Source organism: Silurus meridionalis, chromosome 18 (genome assembly GCF_014805685.1).
Source record: "Silurus meridionalis isolate SWU-2019-XX chromosome 18, ASM1480568v1, whole genome shotgun sequence".
Classification (NCBI taxonomy): domain Eukaryota; kingdom Metazoa; phylum Chordata; class Actinopteri; order Siluriformes; family Siluridae; genus Silurus; species Silurus meridionalis.
The window spans coordinates 3,192,563-3,216,783 of record NC_060901.1 but is presented as its reverse complement, the minus strand read 5'-3'; positions in this window follow the sequence as shown (position 1 = coordinate 3,216,783).

The window sequence follows — 24,221 nt, the reverse complement described above, 5'->3', positions numbered from 1 at the left end:
CATATTTGGCTCCTGCAGACCTCTTCTTGAATATAAAGATCCAGCTCAAAGGTCACCATTTTGACACCAATGCGGACATCCGGTGCAAATTGCTTGAAATGCTTTTTAAATAAGACTTCCAGAACACATTCCAGAAGTGGCAGGATCTCTCGCAGTGTTGTATTACCGTTTAAGGGGTTTAAATTATTTTTGAAGCTGATAGTGTGTAAGCGTAGACAAATAAAGGACTTTTTTGTAATCAGAGCAAGTCTTGAAACCTTTTGATCCCGCCCTGTACAGTCCAAATCCTTCCTCAAAAGATTTTGAGTTGTTTAGTGACTTCATGGATCACTTGCACACCTTACAGCTTAATTTTTCCGTTTGTACCGCTTGTGCTCTTTTTTAGCTTCTGTATGACCCCTGGGCATCTTCAAATTGGATGTTCACCAACAATCTAGATGTCCACAACCCCACAAGGAACACACAGTACAAGTAGAAGCAGTGTGAAGGATCTGCAGCTGCACAGAAGGCAAAACCATTTCCTGAAATGACATTCTCAGTAGAGTCCTAACGTCAGCATGAGTTGTTTTCCAGTTTTGTTTATCAGTGTCAGGCAGAGTAACTACAAAGCACCAGAGGTTTACTCTCATATTTCCTTTACATTTATTCCAAATATTAAGTAGGTTATTTTGTTTGGTTTTTTTACTCCTCATAATATAATTAAAGAATTTATTGAATTTAATCAGATTGCAAATGAGTCCCTTAGAGACATGCAGTTTTTCTACTTGCTTGTTCTGCTCTCCTCCCTCGGTTTTTCCTTTCAGAATTTTGGCACATGTAAATCTTTATGTTGGTATGCTATTCGCTTTTCTCACTCAGGCTCTTTTTCTTTTCCCTTCCCAGATATCACTAATAGACCTCTTTGTATATGAGTATGTTTGCAGTTTTATTACAGATGGGCAGTCATGCATCTCTGTGAACAGCTGCTTAGGGTAATGACTAATGAGCTAACACACACACACACACACACACACACACACACACACACACACACACACACACGTACGCATGAATGAGTGATAAAGTACTTCATCACAGATGCTTCCCTATCACATAGGCGTCACTTATCAATATTTTAGCATTATTTTTCTCCACCTCAAAAACTTCTGCCACATCACCCAAGAAGTCTTTATTTGTACATACACACACTGTTGAATGATGTCAAACAAAAGATCTCTCACATGCTGTCCCATTCAACGCGATTGCATTTCCTGGACCTTCAAAGTGATTGTTAGAACAAGGTCCTTGAGACTGAGGTGAATGAAAAGACAGTGTTTACCTTGAGGGCAAGCTGTAGCAGTTCTAGGCCATACCATTTGGGCTCTTTAATGCCACAGACACCCTTTAAAGTCTAAGGTTCACACTATGCGATTTTGGCCACGATTTGATCATCTGAGACAAATTGTGCAATTTTTATTTCTATAATCCTAGGCTAAAATCTAGGCTGAGTCGATCATTTTTTCCTCTGACTACCATCAAACCAAGAACCAACAGGAGCGCCAAACCCAATGACGTAAAGTTTGCTCTGTAGACTTGCAAGTCTATTTTGCCTAGCCATAACTTGCTCTTCGTTTTTTTCTGTTTTTAATTAGGCGCTAAAGTTTTGTTTGCTGCTAGCTTCCATTAGTGAGAGAACACGTGTCTCACCGTGTCACAGATTGAGGACATAAAAATTCGGACGAGTTTTTTTCTTGTGTGTGTCAGTTTTTGACTGACGTACAATATGACTTTATGACAACTGACATTCTACAGTGTGACACGGGGATCATGTGGTGAGCAGGTGCTGGCCAAAAGACTGCTATATAGACTTGGATGGCCTGTTTTAGCCCACCGTATTGTTGAGGTGTTCAAGCTCTTTGGGAAACTATTTAATGTAATCCAAAGTACTAATCTCAAGTCTAGTTCTTGGGCAAATAAAAAATAAATTAGCCATAGCACGTGATAGCAGGAAGATACAGGCAGTCAACACTGGTCTGTCTCATGGAACTGAGCTTTCTGGACTTGGTGTCACCAAAGGCTAATGGAATGGGTTCTGCTCATCCATCTGGAACGCAGCTATTTGGTGTACTTGGATAACCTACTTGTACAAACCCCTGGTGTCAGTATTTGCACCAAAGTATTTGCACCAAAACACTACAATACATTAACCCTATAAAGGGCAATCTCCTCCAGTGTGAAGTCCTCTTCCACAGCGTCAGCAGTGAAGGTGTGGCTCTTGATAACATGATGAATAAGGCAGACATAAAGCAGCCAATTACCTTTCTGTGCATGCCAATTTACTAAAGACCAAGACTATAAGAGGCAGGTTCTCGTGCTGTCAATGAGGCATTCAGGTACCTCAAGGACATGTTTGTTGCAAGCCATCTCTCATTTAAGAAAGACTTTTACCTCTAAAGAAAAAGAACAAAAGAAAAGTGCTTTATACTTGTTACATGTACTTGCAGCAATGTTAGAATGCTGGGGTTAGCCATGTTACATGGAGGACAGAGGTTTAAGAGCTTTGCTCATGGCCCCCAAGAATAACATCCAGGAAGCCCCGACCTTTTGGTCAGTAAGCTAGAGCCTTAAACACCGAGCCACCACTTCCCTAACAAGTTCCTATGCCACTTTTCCAGAAGCAGAACTCCAGGAAGGTAAAGGCTCTCCAGCAGGTAAAGGCTCTCCAGTGTTCTTGCCCAATGAATCTCAGAAATCTTACTGCATTTGTTGCATGACTACTATTTATATCAAAATTGATATAACTCTCATTGCCAAAGGAGAGTTGTTTAATAGTCTAAATAAACAGAAGGAGGGTTTTTTTTGTACAAACTACATTCAGTTCCTAGTTCTGAACCCCAGGATGCCACCAATCACTGGAATATCTGACTGCAGGTCTCTTATTTTCTATCAGTTCCACTCGAGTCTGTGTGTGTCTCGACTAATTCATTGTGATAGCTGAGGTTACAAAATGAAAAAAACAGAGGCCAGGCCTTGATTTTGTTCTCCTCACGTACAGAATAACATCGATGTTTTGATCAGGAAGGATAGTGTCGCTCACACAAACACCTACACACTCACAATGACAACACATACACAAATCTTCACACTTACAGACCGCAGGACATGATCCTTGTTTAATTATGGTTGTCGTTGGCACTGTTAGCTTCAGCCATGCAAGCGTTCGAGTTCTGTGGCCATAGAATTCGCAGTTCCACAAAGACACAAGCGCGCACACAAAGGCAAACAGACATGCAGACATTGCGACTGGCAGAATGCCAGGTGGAGACTGAACCCTGCCAGGATACAACCACTTAATGAAAATCTGGCATCCACAAGAGCTAGCAAGTGAGAGAAATTGAGAGTAAAGGGAATACATGTGATGAAGGGATGAAACACGATAGTGAATGAGAGATTAGACGAGATCTCCGTCTTTCAGCTCATTAATTGTTCAAGATATTCTCCTCGTCCTCCTTGGTGAATTGAACACACTACTAATTACCTTCTAATTCAGGAACTTTTGGGCCTGAAATCGAATTTCTATCCATCCTAATAAATTCCTTCTCATTCAATCGAAAAAGGAGAAAGAAATCAAACACTGAGATCTCTAGTTTCCTCTCATTTTTCCACACTGAGGCGCAAAGCTTACTTAATGCAACTGTAATTGTTCTGTTTGTTGGAAGCATTTGAAAGTCTTATTACAAGGAATCAAGTATACCCCTCCTCTCCTTCCTTCCTGCTACATATACACACCTTTTCCTGTCCATGAAAAAAAAAGGGATCGTCTTCCTTGGGCGATGCCGATGCCAAGGTGAAAATGCATGATTATACAAGTCATTTGATCACCCAGTCACAGGGGCCCGCTTCTCATTTTGCACTAACTTGATGGTGGGGGGTTGAGTTGAGCTGTTGGTGGCAACTGACAGCACATCTGGGAGGAGACACTCATTTTCATGCTGATTTGGCGGCGGACCTAATAAGGGTTCAATTAAAACTGGAGTTCTTTTGGGCGACTGTGAGATGTGATTACCCAGGAGCCAGCAGGGTGTATATATAGTATCTGTTCCTTTTTCTTTGAGGCTTGTGCGGTTAGGCCTGAGGGACGAGATACACTTACACTGGCCGTTCCTGCCAACTTCCCACCCACAACTAGAGCCACTTGATTCTTCATTCTACTCCACTGATGAGGCTTTTGTCTACTGCTGGATCGGGGTTTTGAAAAATATCCCCAGAACAAGTTCTCCATATATCTTCAAATTTCTGCTCCTCCATCTTCATCCATCTCTCCTGTGAGAATGTTTGTGAGATTTTGTGATCATGCAGTGGTGGTATTAGTTCTTTACTGGGGAGCTGATCCCCTTTATGCTGCCAAAACAGTCCTGACCAGTCGAATGTTAGCAGCAGGAACTTCTTCAGCAGTTTGAGCTACAGTAGCCCGTCTGTTGAATCGGACCACATTGGCCAGCCTTCGCTCCCACGTGCATCAGTGAGCCTCGACCACCCATGATCCAGTCGCCGGTTCACCACCGTTCCACCCTTGGACCACTTTTAATAGATTCTGACCACTGAAGACCAGGAACATCCCACAAGAGTTGCAGTTTTGGTGATGCCTTAACCCAGTCGTCTAGCCGTCACAATTTGTCCCTCATCAAACTCGCTCAAATTCTTACGCCCATTTTTCCTGCTTCTTACCTAACTCAACTTTGAGGAAAAAATGTTCACATGTTGGTGTGCTAAGAGTCTTTTTTACATAAACTGAGTTGATTAAGTGAAGAGTCTTGTGACAAAAATTACAATAGAAACATTCTAGTCATAATAAATCATAGTACTTTGGATACTTAAATACATTTGAAGGCAAACACACAGATAAATTAAACGTTTAAAGGGACACTTTTACTTTTACTGCTATAATATTTTACAGAGTGGGTCCCTACTTTTACTCAACTACATGGTTTGTGTACTTCATCCACCACTGTGATTATCTGTGTGTTATATTTCATTTCCAAGTCTAAGAGCATTAAAAGACATGAAACCCAAGCTGAGGCCAAGAGTATTTGGCCTTACTCAGATCAGAGTCAACCTGTAGGCAATGACCAGTGTGTTCCATCTGTTCAACTACTACCGAGATGCACAGACAGCAGAGTGTGGTATTTAAGACTTATTACAAATGAAGCAGAAAGTATGAAACAATGGGAGACAGAGAGAGAGGTAGAAAAAGTTTAGTGGGCAAAAGATTACAAGGTGTCAAGTCAAGTCAAGTCAAGTCAAGTCAAGTCAAGTGTATTTTATTGTCATTTCAACCAAAAGCATTTGGTACACACTGCAAAAACTCCTCAACTAGTCAAGAATTACAATCTTATTTCTAGCCCTAAAAATCTTAATCTCATTTTAAGAATAAAATACTATGAAAAAGCAGATCGCAAAAATTATTATGATTGATTTAAGAGTATTTATCTTTTTTTTTACTTGGGTAATAAAGCTTAAAGTTTGTTCTTTTATCTGCAAATTGAGCTTAATTAACATCTTTTAAAACTTTATTTTAGCTGTAATAACTGGATTTAACATTGCTCAGTAAAAATGCTCAGTAATCACACTTAGGACTTTTTTTATTTATTCCAAATGCTTGTTTTATGTTAACGCCAACACATTTATTTACAACCTAATAGCAAATTATAGAGGCTGCAAAATTAAGTCACCACACTCTTTCCAAACATTATCTAGTATAGTTATTATGTTTTGGAACTTTGTTCTTTAGACAACCTTGATTGTCTAACTTTTCACTAAGTTGTTTTGTAGTTTAATTTCAATTTCTCATGTTGAATATGTTTTTCAGTGTTCAGTAACGACAAAATACATTCAGTTATGTTTTATGTTGCAATACGTCTTCATTTGAATGAATAATTGTTGACGGTAAGCATGTATCGCTGGTCTCGATTTGAATAGTAATCGTGTTTTTAGTTTAAATGCTCCGTCTCATTTTAAGACAGAATATATAATGATTGTGATTCTTAAATTAAGAAGAATTCTCTTGTTCTCTGGAAAAGAATTTTTTACACAAATTAAAAAAAGCAAACTGTTTTTAAAAAGATATGTTTTCTGATTTCAAGAAATCTTAGCAAGTGAAATTATCTTTCTGCACTGGCAGAACATTTGACTTGTTTCTAGTCTGTACCTTCTCAAATCATGCTTTTATTTCTTATATTTAGACGGTTATTTTTTGCAGTGCAGAACACAGTGAAATGAAACAACGTCCCTCCAGGACTGAGATGCTACATAAATAAAGTCTAAAAAGATACAAGGCCACAGATGAAGTCCCTGATGGTAATTTGCAGGTAAAAGAACTAACTTTAAGCTTTACTACCTAAATATGCCAATTTCTTTTTAGCATTCCTATGAGAAGTAAGTAACTGTGTGCCACATGCATGTTCCCAGGTTGGAAAAGTCCCACTAAAAGTAGTAATGGAAAGTAAGAAAAAATGTTGGACTTGTGAATTCAACAGCACGTGGTATAGTACAGTATAGGAGAACCGTAGCTTGACTTGTTAGCAATTTACGTATGAGATGACGAGCATGATGATGTTGACGGTAGTGTTATTGTGATATTTGAGCTCTCTTTACGAAGAACTGAAATATGGGTAAATTACATTTATGTATAATGTTAAGGACAATGAACAGGTCTTTGGTGTGGCATTCACGATGTAGAGACATCGGTAACAACATGAACCCAAAGAGGATTGAAAGAAAATGAGATGACAGCTTTACATTAGTTTGGTTTGTCATTAATGTCAAACAGGAGGAACAGCATCCCCTTGCATCCCCCCATCATGTCCCGTCCTTATCAGTAAAAAAAAAAAAAAAAAACTTGTTTTCATCAAGGACTTTTGCTAACTTTGTGTCTGGCAGTCAAATTTTTCTCGACGAGTTTTTGACGAGGCTCATGGGTATAAGCAGTGACAGATTCATTTCCGCAGCCTCTAATTGCTTTCAGCTCTCAACCAGGTCTCTCATTAGTCTACATTTATAGCACAAATACTGTAAACTCCGACAGCTGGCCCCAAACTCTCAGCAGCTCAGAAGCTGATGACATGCTGCCGTTCAAGTGGGCTTTGTGCATCAATAACTGCCTTACAGAGCCATTATGTTCTGTTTAATAGCAAAGTGTTTGTGTAAAGTCAGGATTGAATATAGTGTGAAGGTTACAGGTATAGAGAGGGAAAAAAAAAAAATCTGGTTCTGCTCCCGGTTCCTTGACACTGGATGAAGTTCACTTGGGTGAGCAATTACCTGGATGATAGACACCTAAGCCTGAGAAAAACTTGGACTGTTTGACATCGGATTAAATATACCTGAATATTAGTGGCTTTGAGAAATTGTGCATTTTGGGAACCATCTCATATTTAAAAAAAAATTTGGAATCTTGGAAACATAACAGCACCACTAGGAATGTATTGAGAAGGAAAGCCTGAAGTTCCTTCCTATAGATTCATATAAATGATCAGAAAACAGTGAAATAGCCCAACATATAATCTTCTACTTTTTCTATTGATGAGAACTTTTGATCAATTCCTTGCTCAGTTATAACTATATTAGGACCTCTTCTGCAACTTGCCCTGTAATGTGGATCAGAAATAATTCAACCCAAATGCCCTGATGCCCTTAGTTTGGTTGATCATACAGGCCTGAAGACATCCGACCAGGAATCATCAGAATCATCTCTCCATTCCACCCTTCTCTTTCCGCTTGGCACCATCTGGTTTCTGCTCTCCTGTCCGTCTGTTTTTTTGAGGACGGAGCAGGGGAAATTGGCGCTAAGTGGAAATATAGCATGCACATGACAGAGGGAACAGTTTTAATTAAAATGTTTGCCCAGAAAATAATCTCGCGAGTAGCCTCGTTAATTACGACTAATTCCTGCGAAGGTAGAGCACACAAAGGAGTTGGCTCACGCTGTGCATGGGGTGTCTTTGCCATGGAAACGGGAAGGGTCCAGTTTTTTTCTTTTGCGTGTTTAATCTCCCTACGTAAAAACGGAAGTGGACCAGCTTCCAGCCTCCTTTGTTCTTTGTTAAAGCGGTTTGTTTGGCCACCCGATGAGTTGACTTTGTTGTTAATTGGGTCATTGCCTTTGCTGAGGCGTGCTGACTCTCAGACCCTGATGCGACGGTCCAGCTGCGATCACAGTCACTGCCGAACCGACAAAGTGCGAAGGCACACACATGGTGCTTCAGCAGGCGAGGGATTATGAGATTTTAAAGAGACATATTCAGAAGCAGAAAAGCGGTGGCTAAGCCAAGCAGCTAAACGTGAAGGCAAGTTAAAAGTGTGAGTTTGTCCGTAACAGAACACGCTACAGGTTTATGACGCCTCCGCCTGGATAAACAGCCACCGGTTTGTCTTAGAACCCTTTGCCACAATACATTCAAAAGTTTTTCAAGTATCCAGGTGAGGTATGAGGTGACGTGGCCTCAATGTGACACCCGTAAGTTCACCTTTCCTCGTCTCGTCTTCATAATCAATCCAATGAGCCGGAGATCAAACAAGAGATCGACTTAACAGCACGATGTAATTAGCCTTGGCTCCAACTGAGCTCTGTGCTAACGCAAGGCCGGGACGTGCTCCGACTGCAGATGTGCGCATGTACTGTAGCTCACAAGGTTGTTTCCTTGCCAGATGTATATGAGAGTATAGAGCCATGTATGACAGAACATAGCAAAGACTTAGTATTTAAGTACATTTTTCAAGGAGGAATTATACATAGTGTGCCAATGTGCTGCTAATGCTAATGGGTTTATGCTAGCAAAGTGAAAATAATTTTTTCAACTCTACAATAACATTTTTAAATGCAAATTGTTCAAAAATATCTGTTTAACCGTGCAACCAAAATCGTACCATTTTACAAAGTCCCCCCTTGTGAAAACCCCCATGTAATAAATTCAAGAAGAACGTTATTGCAAATGTTTTCCAGGTTCTCTTGTTTCCTTCACAGCCCCTAACCATAATATGAGCAGGACTGGCTATGCTAATATTTTGCCCTGATTGCATGTGCAACGGACCAGCAGTCTATCCAGGGCGTTAAAAGACTCATGAACAGCATTTCCCTTTCTGCTGTATATTAACTGCTGGCCTCCAGCTAATAACAAACGCTTGCACTTTAATGCAATTAGTTGAAATTCTAGCAGATGTTAGAGCATAAATACAGCTTATTTGCACATTATTGCCATTTGCACAATTGCATTTACTGTAATCCACTGCATTGTATTGCATGCATAATGCGCTTTACCACTGCCTCAACCTACTGCACCATAATTCTTATTTATTTGATTGAACCCGAATCATGCTGTTTCCTTCAACCTGTATGTGGTTAGATTATATGTTTTGCATCATAACCTGATTTATTTAATTTACAATATTTGCTGTTTGCACTACTGGTTAGAGGCTAACTGCATTCCATTGCTTCAGTGCTTGTACTGTGACAGTTACAATGATGTTCCACCAAAACCTACTTTACTCTACCATTGTAGAAAACCTTCCACACTAACCGCATTCCAAATCCAGGTTCATGGTCTTTGAGTTTAACCCTTGACAGCAACCTCATGGATCCTCAGGCTGTTTATGTGGAACTATCTTCAGCTGTAGTGGGTTTCCTCCAATTGAAGAAAATTCCAACCAGAAGGAGGATGGATCAGGCAAATCCATCCAATCACCAACATTTTTTTTCGCATTTGCAAACATGACGAACATGACTGTACACAGAGTTGTTCTATTCTCAGAAATGCATATATATGTGTTTCACTAAGTTTGCATGAATGCACTAATCTACACTAGTAACAAGAGGTCGGCCGATAGTAGATTTGAAACTGAATGAAAAAACAAAAGTAACTCTATGTAAAATATTACTGAACTTTATTACAAAAATAAAATATAAAATAACAGTACAGAAAATGTTATGAAAATGTGCTAAATAAAAGAAATATATTAATTATATTATTATTTATATAAGTATATATATTAATATAATTAATATAATAATAAATATATTAATAATATTTATTAATATATTAATTATATTAATAAATATACTTATATAAATAATAAATTATAATGAATAAATATAATACAGCGCTCTTCGTGCAGCACGCAGTCTCACAAGCGAACGGCACGTGGCATCAGTAATTTGCCTCTAGAGGCTGCTCTCGTAATTACAGCGGACCTTCTTAATGTCGGACGCGCTCCGGAAAAACTATCCGTATGAATTTTACTGATAGTCGATAGTTTCAGTAATCAACTATTGGTGCAGAGTAATCGGCAAAAGCGATTAATCGGGTGATCTCTACTAGTAATGATATCAAATGACATCATTTGTTTGCCCAGACCTGGAATTCAGATGTAACTTATTCTGCAATCTGTCATATTACTTCAATATAATTTCTATGTTTTTTTTAGGGTTTTTTTGAAGGAAGGAAGGAAGTGGTCTATTATGTTGTCACACCAGCAAAGAGTCTTCAAGTGATTTGCCCATTTTTTTTCCTCTCAATGACCAGCAGAGCAACTGCTCATACAGTTTTGTCTCATTGTGTTACTGGTGTTCGGCTTCAATCATATTCGGCAGGAGAAGCTTTCAGCAAAGTGATTTATGGCTTTGTTTATTTCCATCTATAAAAAAAAATAACATTTCTTAAGGTAATAGGAATACATTAGACGATTTTAATGCATCAAGTTTGGTTAGGTCATGGCTTCACCACGTCACTAAATCTGAGAAGCAGAGATTCTAAGAGCTTTTGTTAATGGGAAATGAATCATGATCATCCTTTTTACCAAAAAGACCTCTAGTGCATAAAAAAGATCATACAGTACAAATTAATGCAATGGTACACTTTTTGTCTGTGTCTTTCTCCAGATATCCATTAATGTATTTAGTAAAAAAAAAAAATGAACCCCACCTCTGTATCTACTGAAACATTATAAAAAACTCTTTTTTAAAACAAAAAAAAAATCTGACAGTTCCTGAACCTCAGCTACATCACCAAAATACTTTCAGCAATCAGGCTCAACATGTACAGGACTGATCATTTGTTGTTGCTTGTTTGTTTCTATATCGATGTGATTTTTGTTTTTTCTTGCTTGTTTTTTTTTTTTTTAAGCAAGCAGCTTCATTTAAACAGCACCGACCAGACGATTGCTAATGGTGAATAAAGGAACCTTGTCAGTGTATCACACTGATTTGATCACTCAAACCTCAATGTTCAGATTTACATTTGATGTACAAGGATTTGCAATTAGTGATTGGTTCATATCTAGAAATATTTTTACTGCCTTCAACTAAATAGCCGTCATGATTAGATGTGATTGGCCAAACAGAACAAAGGCTCTGCTACAGAAGTTACGATGACTTGTGTTCTCTCTCTTGTGTTCTCTCTCTCTCTCTCTCTCTCTCTCTCTCTCTCTCTCTCTCTCTGAAACTCCTGCAGCCAGATTTTCTCTTCTACTAATCAATTCTGCTACAGTATGTTTCCAGCACTCAGTTTGAAAGGCTGAAATTATTTGCAGGGTTCATCAAATAATGAGCTTCTAATGTACATGTATGTCTCTGTAACTGTAATCAGACAGTTGCAATAAACCTAAACGTAATGAAGCAACCTAACCTGATTGATTGAAGTAATCTAACCTAAACAAACTTAATGAGGTTACCTAACCAAACCTAATAAAGTAACCTAACCTAATGTAGTAACTTATCCTAATGAAATAATCTAACCTAAGAAAATAATCTAATCTAACCTAATGTAGTAACTTTACATAACCTTATTAAGTAAATTAACCTAATGAAGTAACCTAATGTAATTGAATGAAGTAATCTAGCCCAAGATAAAGAAGTACTCAAACCTAACCAAATGAAGTCATCTAACCTAATCTAATCTAATCTAACCTAACATAACCTAACCTAATGTTACCTAAGGAAGTTGTCTAACCAAGCCTAACCTAATGAGGTAAACTAATCTAACCAAACCTAATAAATTAACCTAACCTAATGAAGTAATCTAATCTAATCTAACCTAACCAAACCTAATAAACTAATCTAACCTAACCTAATCAATTAATCTAAGATAACCTAACAAAGTAATCTAACCTAATAAACTAACCTAATCTAACCAAACCTAACAAACTAATCTAACCAAACCCAACAAAATAATCTAACCTAATTAACTAACCTAATCTAACCAAACCTAATAAACAAATCTAACCAAACCTAACAAACTAATCTAACCAAACCAAATAAACTAATCTAACCAAACCTAATAAACAAATCTAACCAAACCCAACAAACTAATCTAACCAAACCTAATAAACTAATCTAACCTAATTAACTAACCTAATCTAACCAAACCTAATAAACTAATCTAACCAAACCTAACAAACTAATCTAACCAAACCCAACAAACTAATCTAACCTAATTAACTAACCTAATCTAACCAAACCTAATAAACAAATCTAACCAAACCTAACAAACTAATCTAACCAAACCAAATAAACTAATCTAACCAAACCTAATAAACGAATCTAACCAAACCTAACAAACTAATCTAACCAAACCTAATAAACTAATCTAACCTAATTAACTAACCTAATCTAACCAAACCTAATAAACTAATCTAACCAAACCTAACAAACTAATCTAACCAAACCTAACAAACTAATCTAACCTAATTAACTAACCTAATCTAACCAAACCTAATAAACAAATCTAACCAAACCTAACAAACTAATCTAACCAAACCAAATAAACTAATCTAACCAAACCTAATAAACGAATCTAACCAAACCCAACAAACTAATCTAACCAAACCTAATAAACTAATCTGGCCTAATTAACTAACCTAATCTAACCAAACCTAATAAACTAATCTAACCAAACCTAACAAACTAATCTAACCTAATTAACTAACCTAATCTAACCAAACCTAATAAACTAATCTAACCAAACCCAACAAACTAATCTAATCTAACCAAACCTAATAAACTAATCTAACCAAACCTAACAAACTAATCTAACCAAACCTAATAAACTAATCTAACCTAATTAACTAACCTAATCTAACCAAACCTAATAAACTAATCTAACCAAACCTAACAAACTAATCTAACCAAACCTAACAAACTAATCTAACCTAATTAACTAACCTAATCTAACCAAACCTAATAAACAAATCTAACCAAACCTAACAAACTAATCTAACCAAACCAAATAAACTAATCTAACCAAACCTAATAAACGAATCTAACCAAACCTAACAAACTAATCTAACCAAACCTAATAAACTAATCTAACCCAATTAACTAACCTAATCTAACCAAACCTAACAAACTAATCTAACCAAACCCAACAAACTAATCTAACCTAATTAACTAACCTAATCTAACCAAACCTAATAAACTAATCTAACCAAACCCAACAAACTAATCTAATCTAACCAAACCTAATAAACGAATCTAACCAAACCTAACAAACTAATCTAATCAAACCTAATAAACTAATCTAACCTAATTAACTAACCTAATCTAACCAAACCTAATAAACTAATCTAACCAAACCTAACAAACTAATCTAACCAAACCTAATAAACTAATCTAACCAAACCTAACAAACTAATCTAACCAAACCTAATAAACTAATCTAACCTAACATAATCAAGTAATCTAAGATAACCTAACGAAGTAATCTAACCCTAACCTACTGAAATAATCTAATCTAACCAAACCTAAGCTAACTGAATGAGTAACTCAATCTACTGAAGTAACCTAACATTAATTGAATAAAGTAACTCAAGCCATGACATAACCAAACCTGGGCCCATGAAGTAACCTAAACTAACATAACAAAATAATCTATATTACACTTCAAATTAAAACTTTCAATAAAACTATTAAACACGAAGCATCTCCTTAACAGAGTATCCATCTAGCAGGCTTTAGCAATGACTGGTTAAGAGTTCTCAGCATTTTTTACAGAGAAAAATCAAAAAATTTCTGCCAAGTGCATTTTCCATAAAAGAGTTCAGTGTGTTTAGTAGTTACATTCGTCTTTGTTTGAAGTTTAAAGTGGTTGAAATTCATTTGAATTTGTAAAGCACTTTTAACATTGCACTCAGTCCCAAAGCAGCTGCACAGAAGTACATAGATTACAAACGTACATTTTTTAAACATGTAATATTTTCTCTATAAATTCAACACTGAGGAGGAGCCAATAGTGACAGTGGAAAAGGAAAAACTCCCTAAGATGGTATGAGGAAAAAACTGTGAGAGGAACCAGACTTGAAATGGAACCTCATTCTCATCTAGGAGACCCCAAATGTCTATTCATTATAATTCCTTATTGTTAAGTTTATCAGCTGTTCACTGATAGACACAAAACTGTTCATGTCCACTGCAGCCCTGAGGCACTGTAGCATAGTGTTTGTATTACTTACAGTCCAATTCCTCTTCATGGTTCTTTAGACTGTTCATATGAAGAACCTTCTCAGACTGTGGTTTCTAATTGAGCAGACCTCAAAATGTAGGGCGTCTTGAGGAAGTGAGAAGATCGCTGCCTAATTCCTAAAGCCTCTTTTCTTCTCACGTTCATATTAATGTCCACGTTACGGCTCTTAATAAGATCCAGAGGGTACAAGCTGCTCTGTAGCTTTGATTGACAGGTGTGAGCATACATTCAGATGAAAGTAGACAAGGTTCTGTCCCGAGGCAACTCGGAGAAGCGCTGACACCTGTACTGACCTTCTCTCAGCAACAGAGGAGAAAACATCAAATGCTGAAAGGTACTGTAAATGTGGTGTGGTCAAAAGTATTGGGACACCCGCCTTTTTTCCAGTTGCATGTGACACATGAATTTTTTCACGTCATGTATTTTTTTATTTTATTAAAGGATAAAATAAAGCAAAAGGAATTGCACAATAAGTCCAAAAGTATTGGGACACTAACTTTCCACCCATTTCTTCTTCTTGGAGTGGAAGATCTCCTCCTATAGAGCTCTTACCTCAACCCAGAACTCACTAAAGAAAACTTTCTGACAATTCTAAAGCTTTGAGAGTGGAGACTCCTTCCATAAATCCTAAATAAACATCTCTTAAACCACATCGATGTTTGAATCAGTTGTTAAACAACACGGTTGTGAATCAGTGCGATTTAGCAGTTACTATAGTAACAATTACTATGGAAAATGATACATTGCTATAGAAAAATTCAACAGTGCAATAATGATACTCCACATCAATTCTTCTTCTGAAAGACGTTCAGTAGTGTTCCCCTGAATCTAAAGCAGATTTGAGGACTCTTTAAATATACAGACAATGTACACTACAGATTCAAGGCGTATACTGCTCAGTCCTGCTTCTGCATTATAGCATGCACTTAAGAGAACACACACACACACACACACACACACACACACACACACACACACACACACACACACACACACATTATGCACGCATACAAACACACACACACACACACACAAAAAAATCATCGCTCGCATGCTTTATGAGTCATTGGAGAAATTATTCGCTGCACAAATATAGTTTACATCTTCCCTTGTATCTCATTAGTCCCCACCAGAAGAACAGAAACACACTGAATAATTTTGATTTCTAGATGTTCCAGCTAATTATGTTGTTTGGAGGCAGCCTGCTAGCAGCAGGACATCATTTTAATTTGTATCGTTCTAAAAACTCCATTAAAATAAAACCAGCCGAAAAAAAAAAAAAAGTTATTTCCACAGCAGATTCATTTTTATTTTCTTCTCCAAAGCCGAAAAGCTGGAAGAAGTGGCGTATGGTAATTGAATGTAAAATAGGTCAAATTCGTATTATTAAATTATGAGTCATTTTTTTTACAAATTCAAAAGGCGAGATGCAAATATAGAGTCTCTTGAGAAATGCATCATTGATTTTTTCTCTCTCTCTTTTTTGTAAACATGAATATGAGATTCCTCAAAAGTGCTTATTTCGGTTTGATTGTGTTTGCATGAAGGTTAGTGTGAGGTGATGCTGCACAGAGTTTATTGAGGAAACAATGTTTGGGACGTAGTTAGATTTTTTTTGTTTTTAGCTTTTAATTGGAACGACTCGATTGGAGAATTGTAAAAACAAACAAACAAATAAATAAATAAAGTTTGTTTGTAGTGATGCTACTCTCTGGATTTGAAAACTGAAGTGGGTGTGGCATAACCTGGTTTTCCCCCACCATTGGAAACCTCTAGCAAATTTTGACCTTGTGCTTAAACCTCGGTCATTTAAAGCTGTTTGTCCCATAACGCCCCAAAAATCAGACCAATGAACCTCTGCCTATATACAGTATATGTCATATTGGGCTGTCAAAATGAAGCGTTAACGCAAATTCATTTTAACGGCACAAATTTTATTAACGTGCGACTAGTGCACCATTTTGAATATAAATATAAATAAATGAGTATAAAAGAGGCAAAATTAAAACCTTCAATACATTTATTCACAAAGTCCTTTCTTTAGTCGGATATATATAAAAAAATTAAAAACTACACCGAAAAATAATTTTTAATCACTAAACATTTGTTTTAACGATCGCGCACCAAAATCCACTACGACTCACACATCCGGCAATTAAAACCGTCCGTGTGGAAACATAGCAAAAATTCTGTTTGGTGTCAAAATTCAAATTTTATTCATCACATACACACAGAGTACGACATGCAGTGAAATGCTTTAAACAACTGCTCAGCATTTAAGTACAAAGGGAATAAAATTTAAGGATATAAAAAATTATAAATAAATAAATAAATAAATGAATAAATAAATAAATAAAACATTAAAATAAAGTAGATCCTGATGATTTACGTCATTTCGAACGCCATAATTACTTAAAAACATTTACAAGAATATATTTGTCTTCATGCTCTATGTTGAGTTCATTTCACTAATAATAAAAATACATTTGCAATAAAAAAAAATCCATATTTTTCCATGTTGATTCGAGTATAAAAAACTTGTAAAGTATTCATTTAAGGAACATTTCAAACAGATAAAAATCGACATATAAAAATATGACATATTTCTGCAAACGGTGGTCAGAATCCAGTGGAATTATAACATATACATATCACATATTCAATGTAATCAAACATGAAATGAGCCAACGAGAAATCTACAATATGGCCAACAGTACTGGGGCACACAACTTTTTATTTTTTTTACCCATATCTACTTTTCCCCCAAAACTGTTAGCACAAAGTCGGAGGCACACAATTGAATAGGATGCTTTCCGATGATGTAACATGAAATGTTCAATTCACTTGAGTACTAAGAGACTCAAACCTGATCCAGCATAAAGCCAGCTCCATGATGATATGCTTGACAGGGATTAGGGATCTACTGCTATAGTGCTCTGAAATCAAACCAAGAGCTCCAGACCACATTTATCCTACACCAGTATCTGCCTTTACTAACCCACTAGATGAGTGGAGCTTATTATAAGAGCAAATGGGGATTTAGTGTGGAAAGTGATGTCCAAAATAATGTTATGGTGGTGTGTCCACAAATCTCTGGTTTATACAGTGTACTTTTGTTGCATCTCACATTCACTTTGAACTTTTCTGGTAAGCTTTGTTTTTATAATAATAGGGAAAAAACCCTATTCATATCTGATTAAAACACATGATGTTTTCTTATTGAAGATTCCTATTTGGTTACATCCCATACACACCCTGATAGAGAGAGAGAGAGAGAGAGAGAGAGAGAGAGAGAGGAATAACATTGTGTCAGCACATTCGAAAGGTGCACATTTCCCCACACATACACATATTTATATTCATATTCATGTTCATCTGTGCTACTGGTGCATGTTTGTCCAGAGAGTCTGGTGTATGAACAAAAACAGGCTCTCGGACTGAGAGAGGAGAAACCAGTCCATCTCTCTCTCTCTCTCTCTCTCTCACTCTCTCACTCTCTCTCCCTCTCTCTCTCTCTCTCTCTCTCTCCCCCTGTCTCTGTCTCTCGCTCTCTGTCTCACACACACACACACACAAATCCCAACTGCTCACTGCTGTAATCCACAAACACAACATAAAGACAACATCTGAGTGCTGGATGGGATGAGGCCTACACACACACACACACACACACACACACACACACACACACACACACACACACAGTTACCGCTTTCCTTCCGAGCTGCACATATTCGGAGGTACGTGCCTGTCTCGAAGCTAGCCTGTTTTAATAACTGATTTCCCATCTGAACATGGTTTGAAATGTGGACAGACGGTTCTCACTGCTTTCCCGGTTATGCAAAGGGACTACGATGGAGACGCCTTCCGAGATTTTTGTGTAGATTTCTTGGTCGGAAAAAAAAGAGAGATAGAGAGAGAGAGAGAAAAACTTTTTTTTCTGAGTTTATCCACAAAAACAGAATTAACGCCGTTATGTGATGTTATATCACGGCCTATATATTAGAAGCAGTGGCATCGTGGCTGTGCTTTTGCTTTTTTTTTCTTTCAGCAAGCTAAAAAAGGACTCTTCTAATAATTCTAATTAATTGTTGTGGAAAAGTTCAAGACCCTCAAAACAAAAAACAGAAAATCCACAGAGTGGAAGGAAAAATACCTGAAAACCAATAGTGCCTTGAAATCTGGTTGGACAGCTGAATTCACATCTGTGTAGAAAATATAAACACAAAATGGAGTAAGAAGTTTGTGGACTCCTCAACGTCAGTGCTGAACATCCTGTTCCAAATTCCATATTCGCTGATGTAATAAGCTTCACTCTTCACACTCATTTTGTGGAGATTTGTGCTCGTTTAGCTACAATGATGTTAGTAAAGTCAGGTGATGTGGGTGAGGGAAGGAAAACAGGGGAACTTCTTCCCAGAAGAGTGGAGGTTTGTCTAATGGTTTCTTAGGCGTTCACATATAGTGTAGAGATCGGATTCCGCTCACTGAAGGTTTCGAGCATCACCGGTGCTATAAATCATTATTTTATCGTCATAATATGCGCCACACAAAAGCAATCAGTGAGGATGAAACCTAAGGAAAAATTTCTTGTTTATCGTCGGTTTTTTTTTCAGCCTGCACACAGAGCCTCAGGAGTCGGAGATGATGTGCTGCAGGTGCTGCATGGAGCGACGGAGAAAATGACACCGTGTCCTCCTGAGTATTTAAGCAATTAAAGCCGAATACAAAACAGCAGACGATATATAAAATATCAGAGTGCTTTTTTCTGTGTGTTAAATGTGATAACGATGACGATAAGAACGTACACCGAGTTCCTGCAGAAGTTTAGCTTGTTAACATTCTCTGTTCCAGTGGAAGTGTGTCGAATCTGAATCCGTTCCAATGCACAAAAGGGGAAAAGAAGTGTTCTAACTAATGACTCCATGATGACTCCATGGTTGAGATGATTATTTTGCCTACAACTATTTTTTCTATTATTTTAAACACATTTAAATTTTTTTACAAGCAACAACACAACCTTTATTCTATTCCTGTTACATTTAATGTCCACCCAATAACATTAGGTTCTCGCCTGTAACAGTCAGAAACACGTTTCCTCAGCAGCCGCTCTGCTTCTCTTTTTTTTCTCCTCCTCTCTTGAAGTAAATCCGGCATGTCATGTTAATGAGAAGTAGGAAAGATGCAGTCAAACATGCATTTTTCATTCAACAGCAAATGTGAAACATCTGCCAAGATGAAGGAAGTTTTGCTTAGAAATGAAGGGTGTATTTTTGGCCTGGGAATGTGTGTAGTCGAGTGTGTATTTATCTTTTGATCAAACAAATATATAAAATGTACAAATGTTCCACTTCATCGTCATTGAAAAATCCCTTCTTAGCGTGAAGAACAGTTTTACACACTCTTAAAACGGTTCATTTTTCCAAACTTCAGCTGAAATACTTTGCTGTTCCTCTTGTAAAACGTGTTCTTGATGGTTCCTTTACGATCCAGTTCATCCCAGAGCAGTTCAGTAGGACTGAAGTAGGTCCAGACAACTGTTTGCTCTCTAAATCGTCTTGCTGTACGGTGAAGTCGGTTCCAATGACCCAGAGTCCAGACGGAACTGCATGGTGCTGAAGTATGGAATGGGGGACATGTTGTATCAGGATTCCTTCCACTTTCCAGAATCTTCTCTGCTCCAAAACAACCCCGAACCATTAAACTTCTACCTCCATGTTTGAGTGTGGGGGTTGAGGGAGTCTGATCACATCATCTCTCCTGTTCTCCGTCTTACACAAGTTCTTCTGTTTGGCGTCCAAATAGGACATTTTTGTCTCTCAGAACTTTCATTCACTCAGTCACTGTCCACTTCTTTTGTTTTTGGGTTTTGCTGCATAGAAACTAAAGGAACATGCATGTGTCGGAAAAACCATAAAACACGCCACACGTTTGACAGCCGCTCCACGTATATACATTAAAACGTGTCGATGTCATGCGGATTGTAACGTGTGTTTTAGTTAGCAAGCTCACATTCAGAACCCGTATACGGTCCCTCCGGATGACACGTTTTTCAAAGTTAGCACTCGTTTAGCAGACAGCTGCGGACGCTAGCTCATTTGCAGCCTGTCCGTGTTGTAACATCCGCCGCGTTAGTTTTCTCATATTCTCCGTTTTCATTTGTTTGCGATTCACTTTTTCATCCGTCAGGTTTTTTTTTAAAAACCCTCCCTGGCATATAATTTGCGTTTTCTCTTCCATTTTTATTTATTTATCCATTTTTATTATTTTTTTTATTGTATGTCACGACAGCACCATTAATTTCTGCCGAAAAGGAGTCGTTTCTGAGCAGCTGAACATTTCCATTAGCATGCTCGCTCGTCGCATGGGAACTCGCCGTTTTCCATCTGCATAAATAAGTGCCGCAATATGCGGCAGGTTTCGTACCAGGAAATGCGGTTACCGAGCTAATAACAAGGCCGAGCGACATTCCTTTAGGGAATGGCTTACATTAGTCACCCATCATTCCCTTTTAGTCAGCATCCAGCTAGAACCGGAATGGAGAAGTTATCTCACGTCGCTGTGAAGGGTAAAGCCGACGAAGAGGTAAAATTCCACTTGGAAGAAAGTGTGAAAAATCAGATGAGATTCAGTTCTATGATTTATAGTCCAGAGTTTTTGCTTGACGGAGAGGCTCGAGTAGAAGTGTGTGTACATTTTTTTTTACATAGACTTGGATATACTTGCGTACATGTTAAAAAAAACAACAACAAATGAGTGAAACCCTCAAATTTATTGTATTGTACTACATACAATAAAGCAGCTCAGCCACTGCAGAGCATCACTAACCCAAAATGGTTATTCTTATTGGTGCATATTTACGGATTTGTATCGGGACGCCTGACTATTCTAGCCATTTGTGCATCTACAATTAACTTTTAGCACAAAGTCGGAGGGACACAGTATAATACGTCTTTGGATGCATGGAATTTACCCTTCACTTGAATACTAAGAAACCCAAACCTGTTCCAGCATGACACTGCCCCTTTTCCACAAAGCTAGCTCCATGAAGATAAGCTTTACAAGGGCTGGAGTGGAAGATCTCCTGCTTCAGAACTCTCCATCCACTCTCTATATACTCTATATCTCTTGAACTTGATGAATGTGTGCATTGACTGCACCCCGGTCCTCCTCACCTACATCAATACCTTACTTTACCAACACACTGGTGGCTGAATGAAACTTAAACAGATCAACACAAAAACTTTTGAAACATCTTCCCAGAAGATAGGGACTAGGATTTCCAGAAAGTCTCCACAACATTTTTGTCCATATACTGAATAAATGAATGATTTAAAAGCCTGCATGGAACACGAACATTTAACTGTATCGCATATTTTCTATGCAAATGATTTGAACGATTTACGAATAAATTTATTTATGGTAAATGCCCCCCCGCAGTGTTTGTTCTGCCCTCGACCTAGTAAAAGCTTCATGCATGTTAGAGAAGAAGCTGAAGCGCAAGCCATATGGGCCAGAACCCTTTGGATTTACATTAAACGCATCATCTTGTCTGAAACGGAGCGATTCTCTGACTCCAACATGTGCTCTTGTGGCCTGTGTGAAAGTCGAAGGGCAAAAAAAAAAGTCTACTGGGGAACCAGAGAGCACTTTTCCCGGTTGGAAGTACATCAGAAAAAAACCCAAAGTAGTAAAGATGCTCTAAAATAACAGATGTCTCTCGGAGAGCATCGTCTCTGGTTTCGGCACAAAGCAGCCAGTCGTCCAGATTATTTACAATGCACAGCCCCCGCATCTGCAGCGATACGAGCGCCAGAGTAAGACACGAACCGTGCGTTCCCTTGCGATACGGAGAACAGAACATTGCAGACCTGAACCATGCCACGATCATGGCATTCAAATACAACTCGCCTTTACGTGCAAGTCCAAATAGAGGTATGTCCCTGCGTCTAAAAAGATAATCAAACCTGCCATGATGAGGTGTTTTTACCACCGAAGCCACATGAGCGTCATTACTCAGCGTTCCTGTGTAATGGAAATAACAAGCAGGTCAGTTTGCATTAATGTTGCATGAATGTGCTCGGACCCTGGACAGCAGATGCAGCCATTTACCCATTTAACTGGAAAATAAATGCCAGGAACCCCCTCCTAACCGAATCCAACCATAATCCATATCATCTGCTTAATCGGGGCAGCGCTCTACAACGTGACCAACTGACCAGAAGGTCATGAGTTCAAATCCCAGCACTGCCAAGCGGCCACTGCTGTGCACTTCAGCAAAAAGAAATGCATGTGTACAAATGTGGTAAAAATAAGAGACAAGTGTCTGCCAAATGTCATCAATGTAACCAAAAAAATTAATTATATCTGCCATATATTTACACACATACACACACTATATTGCCAAAAGTATTGGGACACCTGGTCATCAGTACGGTATGTGATTTTTGAGCATCACATTCCACATTTAGTCCCAATTTGCTCTTCTAATTCCCTCCACTCTTCTTGAAAGATGTTCCACTAGATTTTGTTGTGTGTTATGGATATTTATGTTCATCAGCCACAAGGGTGTTATGAAAGGCAGGTACTGATGTAGGTGAGGAGACCTGGGGTGCAGTCAGCATTCACATTCATCCCGAAGGGGTTCAGTAGGGATGAGATCAGAGCTCTATAGCAGGAGATCTTCCTCTCCAAAGCATGTAAACCAGATCTTCAAGGAGCTCACTTTGTGCACAGAGGGCATTCCCCTGCCACCCCCCCACCCCCAACACACACACACACACACACACACACACACACACACACACACAATTTTTGAAAGACACATGCATGTTCCTTTTGTTCCTATGCAACAAACTCAATCATCTGATGGTATTTCATACCCGAGGCGATACCAGTAGGTTTTGGATGAAATCCATGTAGCTCAGTCACGTTCCACTTTGCAGGTTTCTGAAAACCATGTTAGTTTTTTTACATGAAAATAATCCTGAACCATCATGGCTCCCTTTCCATACTTTCCCACCACGTAATCCCGTCTGGAGTGCGTCTCAAGCGTACGTCAGAGCTCTGTAAGCATTATTTAGAGAACAGACAATCGTCTGAAGTGTTCTCCACAATGAAATGTCCTGCCCAGTCACTGCACTTAAATCCTATTGAACTGCTCTGGAATTAACTAGAAAAAAATCTCCATCTCCTGAAGAACATCTTTGGCAGATTTTAGAAGAGGCACAGTAAAGTATTTCAGCTGAATGCTGGCAGGATGCTGAGTGTGTGTAAAACTGTTATTCATGATAAAGGAGAATTTCTTAATGAGAATTCGGACTTATATATTTGTTTGGTCAAACGGAAATCTTCAGACCATCACGTTACCGGGTTTGTTGCATAGAAACAAAAGGAGCATATGCACATTTTCCTTAGAAATGAAGACAGAACAGTATTTGGTGAATTGTGGGCTCAAGATTCTACTGCGGTACAGTCCTGAAATCGACAGAGCTTTCCATGAAAATGTATATTATGCAAATGTGCAAGTGGGCAGAACAATGAGAATTGCTCAGGAGAAGCGATCTGGCCTGGTGATAATCAGCATCCTGGCATTTCAAATTTTTCTATTTAAGTGAAGCTTATTTCTAAAGCGCTTTTCACAATGAACATTGTTTTAAAGCAACTTTACCGAATGTAAAAATTATAGAACACATTTTAATACAAGTGAATTATGTGGGTTTATCCATGATG